At 41.3% G+C, this 11295-nt stretch overlaps 1 long non-coding RNA gene across 1 annotated transcript; it reads left to right on the forward strand.

Annotated features, from left to right (window-relative positions):
• The first annotated feature begins 645 nt into the window (after positions 1–645).
• LOC307084612 lies at positions 646–2483 on the forward strand. The gene is made up of 4 exons (XR_013812325.1): positions 646–1233; positions 1330–1384; positions 1586–1697; positions 1800–2483. It is a non-coding gene; the product is annotated as an uncharacterized lncRNA (long non-coding RNA).
• The last annotated feature ends 8812 nt before the right edge of the window (positions 2484–11295 follow it).

Genomic DNA, 11295 nt, shown 5'->3' on the forward strand with positions numbered 1-11295 from the left:
GAAGTCTCTGTGGTTATGAGAAAGCTTTCAAATAACGCACAGGAAATCGCTACCATAAGCCTGCCCCCTGCTGGTATGGAGCAAGTAAAACAAGTCCATATTACCAAGGAAATCAACCTTCTGAAATGCACAAATCCTACATGTAACTTCAGCAACCCTTGTTACTTACATAAAAACACTAAAGTATAATACAATTCACAAAAACAAAAATAACATTTTTGTGGACGTCACACAGGCACATCTCAGATGAATTGGCCACACACCAGTAAATATGTAAAATTTAAAATTCCCACATATTGTTATGATTGCGTGCCTATAGGTGTAAATGTCTACAAAGACGAATGGTATGAGGGAGAGCAAGTAAATCCTCGACGGATAAATGCCGCCGCTCTGGTTTTGTTCAGTGCAAAAAAAAAAAAAGGGGGGTTGAGAGCGTAATGTTTGTATCCTGCAAGTTAAAGGTCGCCCTTGCACTACTACGGAAAATAGCCTACACAAACTGCAAAAGTGTCTGCTGTTTATTTTACGTAAACCATTCACTTATGTTTAGGGGCAACTGGTGTATCCAGTTTGTTAAAATGTGGTGCAACCAGATTCTTGTTGACTGCGGAGTTGTCTAACTGGTTAGGCAAAATAAGGACCACGTAGACCTGTGTCGCACAGTCAAATCGTTGAAGTCAAACGAAGAAGTTATGAAGTGGAATTGGCTGTATTTTTCTTTGACCTCCCAGAAACGATTGTAATTGTTTGGGAAGCAATTTAGTTTTTCGTTTGTTCCTTTGTTATTCTTGACCTTCTTATGTATAATTGTATTCACTCGGGTTGAACGCCAAGAACAAACCGCTAAAGAATTTCACTTTCAGACTTCTTCTTTTTTCAGTGAACCCTGACGAGGCTCCTGCATAACTTAATTCAACCCAAGAACAAGCGGTCACCATGAAACTCTCATGGGCGATGTCTGCCCTGTCCTTCGTGGTGTGTACCACAGCGTGCATGGTGCTCTTTGGCCAACATGCACTGTGGACCAAGCTATCCGGCGACGAGGAAGAGCAACGGTTGAAGTCAGAGACCTTTGATGCTACATTTCAAGAAAAGCTGTTCATCAAAAACACGTTGCAAAATCAGCTCGACCAGCAGCGGAAATACCTGAAAGAGATGGAGGGAGAACGGGAAAAGGCTAATCTTGAGCAACAGCAAAAAGCGGCGGAACTTGATGACTGTAAAGCAAATAAGGTTAGTAGGTCAACTTAAACTTCGGAATGGTTAAATTACGTTAAACGTTTACTTAAGCTATTGCTTAACCCGTATGTTATTCTTTATTCATGTCAGAAAAAAAAGGAACACGAGTTGGCAGACACAGAGACGGAGGTAGCGAGCGTTAAGGGTAACCTACATTATTTGTTCACTGACAGTGCCATCGTGTGGATGATGTACAGTATAATACACAAGTATGCCTAATGTTATACTTCTATTCATAACACATGTAGGCCCAATGTTAAACCTCTTCATAACACATGTAGGTCTAATGTTTATCATTTATCCATAACACATGTAGGCCTAATGATAAACCTCCATCCATAACTAGATAACCTGTCCAAAATGAGGGCAGCGTGGGCAGAGCAGATCGCTACTCTAAAGCGAGACCACAGCCAGCCCAGCCCAATATGTGCATTCATAAAGAAGGATACCGTTGGAGAGTGAGTACAATAACAAATAGGTTTCTATTGTGTTGTATTTTTCACAAATAGGAACACACTATTGTTGGTTTATGAACATAACTAAGCTGCTTTTTGTCATAGGAAACTATGTGCGCCTGAGGCCGCTGTGGTAGCTGCTTGAAGGACAGAGTGGTTTGTGGTGTTGGTGGTTTTGTGTGTTTTTATTTCTACCACAAGATATGGGGATCCTTTTTTTTTCACCCGGTGCTTAAAAGTTCCTTTTAATATCAATACGCCATTCATTGCCATTGTTGGTTTAGTATTGATATTTATTTAGTTTTGGTTTTTAAAGTGGTTTCTTACATTATTTAGTCCAAAACCTCAGGGAGATCTTACCAAAATGAGTTAATTTATATGTAGGCCTATGTTTTATCCATGTTTTGAGTTTTGCACTCTAGAAACATGCCTGGTATATAGTTAGAAAAGGTCTATCCACCGTACAATAATCAGATAAAGTCTACTAACCACACGTTTCCATTAATGTACATTATAGGGTACTAAACATGGGGACAAATTGGTGGCCCCAGGAGCTTGTGTCTAAAGGTACGGCCACACTGAACGTGTTACGCGCGTTAGAGGCGTTGAAAATTGGCATTTTTGCATAGGGAACCATTGGTTTAGGCGCGTAGATGCGTTACACGCGCTAAGGCAGCGCGTTAGGCGCGTTACACGCGTTTTACGCACCTAAATAACGCGCCCAACGCACCAACGCGCCCAACGCACCAACGCGCGGAGTTAAAAAAATTGAACTTTTGACGCACCAACGCGTGACGCTTAGCCGCGATAGCCAATCAGCGTTGAGCTTGACCCGATGTCACTGGCAGAAAGACCGGAGGACGGCCGCACAGAAGCAGAAAGAACATGGACGACCAAGTCATCGTTTCAGTGTGTGCTGAAACGATGAGGAGGTGGTGAAACTCACACAGCTGTGAGCGCCTACGGAGGATGTCATGCACTAGAGTTTAGATTCTCTGCCCGAGCCTACGATATTTCCCACCACTATCCTCGGGCCGGGCCTTTGATCGAGCGTTTGTGTTTTTTTTTCAAATCATTGCTTTATTGGTCTAATCTGAGGAGAAATCTATGCCATAAACAGAAATATTATAGGCCTTTATTACACGGGTCTTCTCAATGCTGTGGAACGCTCCGTTCACTTGCATGGGTAGTAGTCTGGTAACTTGTCAACCCCAGCGTCTTCGGTTGCCAAGCGACGTCAACGTCTTAGGCGGACTATTTCTCTGCTAATCAACACCACGAATGCTGGTAACGAATAAATTGTAAAAAGACACACCATGTGAAGTTATTTTTTCGTTTGGGCAAGTAGCCGTGTAATAAGCGGGATAATGTATAGAACGTTGCCGGTCATTATCGAAAATAAGCCCCTTCAGGGCGAAGAAAGACACCTCCGCTGGGCGGGCTCATCTATCTAGTAGGCGCGTTAGGCGCGTTGAACCATTTTTGTGACACACAATGATCAAGCGTCAGGTTAGGCGCGTTACGCGCGTAATCTTACACGCGTAACGCGTTCAGTGTGGCCGTACCTTAAGTTCTGAGTCCATGATTGTCATGGCACAAATGAAAGAAAAGCTGTATTTGTAGATGTTTTCCGCGTAGTTCTCTGTTAAAGGTTGCCAGGTTGATTGTGAAAGTCATTGTTATATTTGCCAGGTGTTTCTTTGTTGTTTTCGGTTGTTTGCAAATGGGTGATGCAAAGTATCAGGTCTTGCTTGAAACAAAGTGCTTACCCTAAAGTTAACTATCATGAATGAATAAATTCAAATAAGAAATCAAATGAGCATTTAATCGATTGCATCTGCCTTGCGCTCTGGGCCCTCCCATGGGTGTATTATAAGAACTAAACCATCAGGGTAGACCAGGTGGTATCTACTACTACTACTACTCATAATAATGATACAATTTATTTGTAAAGCACTTTTCATAAAATAATCTCAAAGTGCTACAGAAACCGAAAAAACAAAATAACAGAACCCTAAGGGCAATAACACATTAAAATCCAGTGATAAAATACATTAATAAAAACAGCTAAAAGAGGAGTTGAAGTGCAGATTGAATTATGAAAAATTTAAGAACAACTTAAGAATGCCTGCCTAAACAAAAAAGTTGTAAGCCCTATTTTAAAAGTGTCCACAGAATGGGGTTTTGGCATGTTCAGCGAAGGAGTTCCAGATGTGAGGGGCAGCAGAGCAGAAGGCTCGGTCTCCCATGGTGCGAAGGCTTGTGCAGGGCTGATAGAGGAGGGTGGTGCTTTGGGACCGGAGGTTACGGGTGGATGAGTGAGGGGTAAGGAGGTCTTTGAGGTATTGCTGTAGATGCAAAGGTGGGTGATGAGGGCGATCTTGTATTGAACTCTTGAGGTTATGGGGAGCCAGCGGAGGTTCTGAAGAATAGTTTGGGCAGCGCAGCAATGAGTGAATTTAAGTTTCTGAAGGTGTTTATTGGGTATACCGATGAGCAGGCTGCTACAGTAGTCAAGCCTGGTAAGTAGATTGTAAGATAAGTATATTGGCGAACACAGAGCTTGCGTGTTGCTGACTGATGTCACAATCTCTGTGTTCGTCAATCTACCTATCGAGTCTTAAAAACAAAATGGCGTTAAAAAGTTCTCAATGCCTCGTTTTATATGTTAAGACCCTTATTATACTACCAAAGAAGTGTCGGGCTACTTTTAGCCTTTTAAGTGGTTTAAAATAGCGATTTAGTTTTTACCATAACCAGTGCCCCCATCGTTCTAAGTTTATTGCGTTTTGATATAATCGGCTATAAACAGCCAACTGAAGAAAGCGTCTATATACGGTTTTTGTGCTCCAAAACGAACGTTTCAACTCGCTTTCATACAAAACATATCCCAAATCCATTTTACACCGGAATTACCCTTTAAACCAGGTATTTCCTGGTTTGTGGCGCAAGTGATTTCTGAAACTGCAAAATAGCACCAGGGAACGTTTGCGCCTGAACACTCCTCCTTTCGCCGAACCACCCCTTGGAGCGCAAGTTCATTCCCTAATTAACTGACGCGTGGCGCAGGAGGGAAAAGGACGCTCTGCGCCAGTTGCAAACTAGCAACGACACATGCGCTGTCACACCAAATTTGTACCGGGTGCCAAATTTGTACCATGTACGTAATCCATTCCAAACCTGCCTGGCAACAGATGATCGCGGACGATCGCGTCGATTGACGTGATCGTCCGCGATTGTGTTAATCTATATTAAATGAACACAAGCTAGCTAGCTAGACTATGAGAACGTTAAACACTCGGTTTACTACACATTAAACACAGAGGTTACTAGCTAAATTCGATTAAACAATTAAATGCAATACAAATATAAAGTTAGGAACGCTAATAAATGTAATTTGTAAAGTTAGGGCTATCTGTCTTGTCGCGCTCAATGAACGACTTCGCGAATGTTGTTGAACTCAATGAACGACTTCGCGAATGTTCTTGAACCTTCCTACGTCAATCGACGCGATCGTCCGCGATCATCTGTTGCCAGGCAGGTTTGGAATGGATTACGTATGGATTACGTACCCGGTACAAATTTGGCACCCGGTACAAATTTGGTGTGACAAGTGTCCTACGTCTGTTCATAGCGCATGGCTGTGCTATGAACCAATAAGCAGGAGCCCTGGCTGTGGATCAGCCTCGAGGGAGGGGTTATCCCCTCAAGTCTAGGCTACGAGAACCAACGAACCCGCTCAGTCCGAGTCGTATGCCTCGTTTCCACAGAGTGGTGCACTACTGTTCGGAACCGTGGTACAGTGCGGCTCTGTTCGCTTATAATGGCGTTTCCGTAGCCCGCGGCTGGGCTGCGGAGCCTGCGGCCGGGCTGCCCACGGCCGAGCTGCGGAGCCCGCGAGGAGGATTGACTTGATCTATAAATGAAGTCCCTCAATCTTAATTGGTTTAACACCAGGAACAACATTCTGAAACATCCATTAACATCCACCATTTGCCTTAAACAATGTTAGGCTTACAGCCCATGTAAATAGCTATGAAATAATGTTCTTGTTCTTCTTTTAATTGATTTTTACTCTGACCATTCTATTTGATATTGTGGCAAGGATGTTACTGAATGATTATTGCATGATGCATTTTAAATGGAATAACTTATGGTCTTGCGTCTTTATTTTTCTTAATACAATTGTAGCTGAAAATAAACATAGCCAAATTACAACCAATAGCTTCAGTCATTGAGGGCAAAAATAGGCCCAATGATTGGCCCAGATTTTTTTATTTAGTTTTACAAATCAAGAGTAGGCCTGATTTGACTAATTGGCTTTGCATCCTTTCCTTCTGCCCTTGTAGTCCAAGACATGCTGCCCACCAGCTTTCAAAGTACAATGCTGCCACTGATGGATTTGTATCAATTCACATAATTACCCCTCCCTGCTATTTTGTAGTTCACCAAAACACCCTGAAACAGCTTGAGTCTCACATACTTATGCCACCATACGCCACTAACAGTGCAAGCAGGCCAATGGCAACCAAGCGTGCAGTCCTTCCTCCCTCATTTTAAAAATTACCAGCCGCCACTGGTTCATACTGATGGTTTAGGTGGAGTGTGTTTTGAGTTCTGTATGTGTTTGCGTCCAAATAAAAGCAATTCTCTGGGTTGTGCGATGTATGGGGCACAAGGGTTTTAAACTGCTGAACCTGGGCTCCCGTCTCGTCATTCCCGTGCTGCTTGCCGCATAGTCAAGTCAAGTCACTTTTATTTATATAGCACACTTAACAAACAACAGCATTTGACCCAAAGTGCTTCCCAGCATAAAATAATTACGGCAGAGTACAAAAGTGCAAAGACTAAGGTGCCTCACAGTTAATAGAGCATAGAGTGCAACAGTGACCACCCCTGCTTTAACAGCTCTGGTTCCGGTATTCTGCCAATTTATGCTCTCTTGTCAGATTTTGCTACCTAGTGGTTCTGCGCATGTGCATGAGAACACTATTGATCCGTTGTGCAGTAGTGTTTTAAAATACACATAATGTACCCCTGTAATCTCCAATAAAGACATTATCATACAGTATCTAAATATGCTTCCCATATTCTTACAGTGTACAGGGGGTGGGTAGTGGTGTAAAATAACGTGATTCTGTAGTGGGGGCATTGTTTGATAGAGGCAATTGGTCTACAGAAATACGCTACCAAACACATAAGATGGCACTTTTTGATAGGGTAGCATGATTCGATTGACTCTGACAAGGGAGCATACATTGGCAGAACAATGTATACTACCCTATCAGAAAGTATTACCTTATGTGTTTGGTAGCGTATTTAATCTGTAGCCCAAAGGAGCAGACTTCACATGTTCTGCTTTCTTAATCTTAATTAAAACTCAAGCAGCAGCATTCTGCCAGAGGTGGCACTTTTTTAGAGAGACCTGTGAAAACAAAATTCTAGCATTGATTTGTTTATCCATGTCTAATTTAGACATCAATCCTTTAATTATTGTCTTTTTAAGGTGATAGTTAGCAAATTTGGATATGGTCTTTTTAAAGTATAGGTCCAAGCAAACGGTAAAGCCTGTCTGCGTGGGTCCTAGACTGGGACTGACTGAGTTGTAATGGAGCACATACTAAAGAAGGTAAGGATACAGGGTGGCTGGAATGTTGTTCCATTTTTAATCTCCCTCAAAGGACGCAGACCCATAGCCTCCCAATTATATTGTATCAAATTTGGTAGTGCCTAGTTTCTAGTTTAGTTTAGTTTAGTTTATTTGTTTATAGTTTTGTGGACAGTCCCCTTTGAGAAGGAGCAGCTTTAGCCTATTTGGCTTATTTCCAGCTGTAGTCCCCCAGCTACAGTTCTCCATACATGCCTTCCTTATCCGTGGGATATTTCCAGGTAAAGGCAGATAACAACTTATCTAGTTCCTTAGAAAAGGATGTTGGAATCAAAGCAATAACTGTACTGAAGTGGTGACTTAACAGTAACAATCAATCATGAACATATTTACCTCTCTGCAGATATCATAGTTAGGGCAGCAGATATATAAGATGCCATTAACACGTTGGATAAGAACAAAGCCTGCAGTATTGACTGCATTACTGCAGAACATCTAAAATATGCCAGCCATAAGCTCTTCCCTTTGCTTTCCATGTGCTTTAATGGTTGTCTGGTTCATGGTGCCCTGCCAAATGCTATTATGTCTGTTATGTTAGTGGCTGTGCATAAAGACAAGGCTGGTAAGCTCAACAGTATTGACCAGTATCGACCTATTTCATTAGCCAGTATCTTGTCTAAAGTACTGGAGAAAATACTGTTAACAAAGCTAGAAATGTATGTCCTTACTACTGACAATCAGTTTGGATTCAAAAGAAAGCATGGAACTGACTCGTGAATCTATGCTTTTAAAGAGATTGTGTTCAGGTACACAAGCCTGAATTCATCTGTATTCCTATGTTTTATTGATGCGTCAAAGGCCTTTGATAGAATTAATCATGAACAATTGTTTGTAAAATTGCTAGATAGAGGTGCCCCTAAATTCTTTGAGAGAATTTTAGTGTTTTGGTATGCCCATCAATCGTTTCAGGTTAAATTGGACAATGTATTGTAGTGATAGAATGTATTCTATTCTAATTAATTCTATTCTAATTATTAATTAATTAATTCCATTCTGTGTTAGTAACGGAATGCGGCAAGGAGGCATTTTGTCTATTTTATTTAATGTTTATATGGATGAGTTATCAGATCAGTTAAATAGGTTAAAAAACGGCTGTCTTGTGTATGCAGATGACCTGGTCCTGTTCTGGCCATCTAGTGCTGGGCTACAGCAGATGCTGAAGGTGTGCTCTCATTATGGCCTTGGACATGACATAAAGTATAACGCTAAGAAAAACCACATAATTATAAGTGCAGAGGACAGGAAATCAACTTTTCTGACCTTTTATTTGTCAAACAGTCCTCTTGCTGTGTGTAAGGACATTAAATACCTAGGTCATGTCATATCCGATGACTGGACGGATTACAAAGATCTCTATGTGCTCTGACTCTGTGAAGTGCTCCCTGTTAAGAACCTACATCACACCTTTATATATTACTCAATTGTGGTCGAACTATCAGAAAAAGAGTATGCATAGGCTCAAGGTAGCATACAATGATGCAATGAGGTTGCTGCTTCGTGCTACGTGTCCCTAGGTGGCATAGTGCCAGTCAATTGTTTGTGTCCACTCCAGTGCCAACCTGTGAGGCATTCTTAAGACAACTGATGTTTAGTTTTATGTGTCGCCTGGCCAAGTCAGAGAACCACATAATTCAAGCCCTAGTCAGCCCTCTGAAAAGCTGCTTTAGATTCACTTCTAGGTTAAGACGGCGTTGGTGCAATAGCCTGTATATCCTATAGGGCCAGGCTAATATGCAAGTTTTATGTATTTTTGTAACTCCTTTTTTTAAACTATTCATACTGTATGATGTGTAATATGGACCGGTGTCTGCAATAAAGCTTTATTATTATTATTATTATTATTATTATTATTATTATTAACAGATAGGGTCCTGTTTGAGCCACTCCAGGTCTGGTTTAAAGTTATGTTTGAATAAATCACTGTATCCAAGGGTTACTGATATGCCAAGATATGTAAAGGTGTCAGGAGTTTCTTTCAATGGGAATGCTTCAAATGAAATCTGTCAAGCCTGGTCATTGAAAGGGGAAAGCAAACTCTTAGTAAGCTTGATTTTATATCCTGAGATCTTACCAAAGTTAGAAATTATTTCCAGCGCTTTGGGATATAGATGCTGGGGTCAGATAGATAAAGTATAAGAATGTCCGCATATAAAGACAATTTGTGGGTTTGAACCCTCCATCAATACCTGTTAGGATCCAGGTATGGATCCGCAATTGGCTCGATGTTGAGGTCGAACAGCAGTGGTCTCAGCGGACAGCCTTGCCTAGTCCCTCTGCGTATCGATGAGGGACTACTGAGGGCGTCACACACTGCACCACTGACTACCTGAAATTCTTTATGGACATTGTTGTTCCAATGAGAACTGTACGCTGCTTTCCAAATAACAAGCCTTGGATCCTAGTACATCTCCTACTTCAAATCATTACATAAAAAAAGGGCTGAAAACCCATTTTCTTAGAAAAGCCTTTGGCTAAACTGCTATTTTAAATGTTTTTCTCTGTTTTTCTTTTCATGCAAGTTTTAAAGTCTTTAATGTTGTTTTCTATCCTTTTTCATGTGCATTGTAGCACTTTGAGGTCATTGAGTTGATGTAAAGTGCGATATAAATAAAAATGTATTATTATTATTATAAACCCAAGCTTAAACATGCATCACCATGATGGATTGGAAAATATTGGTGTACCTTTTGACGGTGTGTGATTGCCATTTAGCAAAACACAAGAGTTCTTTCAAGCGTCCTCTTGGCATCAAATAGGACCCAAACACTATCACACAAATGTTTGTGTCTCACAAACAATGAGACAAGTTCCCTTGCAGTAATGTGTGTAGCGTAACATTGTGACATACTCAATCTGTTCTTTAAAAAAAGCTCTGCAGGATGTAACTGTGTTCTATCTGTTTAACGCTGTAGGTTGATTGCTGGCTCTGACTGGAGCACTGTAAGTTCTAGTAATCTCCATCACTATCTGGTATGGCAACTCCACCTCTTCAGAGGAAGCAGTTGGAGAATGTGGTGCACACAGCATCAAAAATCATAGGACATGCCATCCCATCTGTAGCCTCTATCTACGCCTCGCGGAACAGCCATAAAACGCAGACATTTCTAGACGATCCCTCCCACCCTGCCAGGTCGCTTTGCAAACTACTGCCCTCTGGAAAGAGAGTGCAAAGTCTTAGGGGTAAAACATCCAGGTTTTGCCATAGCACATACCCTGCCACTATTGGAGTCTTCAATGCTCAGGCACTCAGGAGTAAACCTGTGCTATATGCACTCTGCACTTTATAGGCTGCACATACACTTTATGGGAAGCTGCAATATTACAAGATCTTTTCATCTTTTACTGGTTTGAATGATTGTATGTGTCTTTGTCTTTTATGTACTGTATTTACTTGGTGTGTATTGCCTTATTTGAACCTGTAAGGCACTAAAACAAATTCCAATCAACTGCGTTGACATGGCAATAAAGTTATCTATCTTATCTATCTATCTTTCTATCTTAATCCCCAGATTCATATTCTGTTTATCCGGAAAAATAACTTAATAAAAAGTGGGTAGGTGTCTCTTAGGTCTCAGACCTACTCTTGACAGTAACGTGAAGTAAACCCATATTTTATATTTGATTTCTCCTTTTATAGAGATATCCACATTGCATTATTAAATATAATCACATAGCAGTGCTCTTACAATTATTTGTTTTGATGAGACTGATGTAATTCCCTGATTCTAAACTATATAACAACCAATCATTAGACTTCCTTTCGCTTTCATCCGCCTAAGGGTGGTGGGGGGTCAAACTCTGACTGTTCTTTGTGCGTATGCACCGAACGACAGATCAGAGTATTCTGCCTTCTTAGGGACCCTGAATGGAGTCCTGTATGGGGCTCTAGTAGGGGACTCCGTAGTACAGACTTCAACGCCCACGTGGGCAACG

This window comes from Pollachius pollachius, assembly GCF_949987615.1.
Source record: "Pollachius pollachius genome assembly, chromosome: 13".
In the NCBI taxonomy this organism is placed as follows: Eukaryota; Metazoa; Chordata; class Actinopteri; order Gadiformes; family Gadidae; genus Pollachius; species Pollachius pollachius.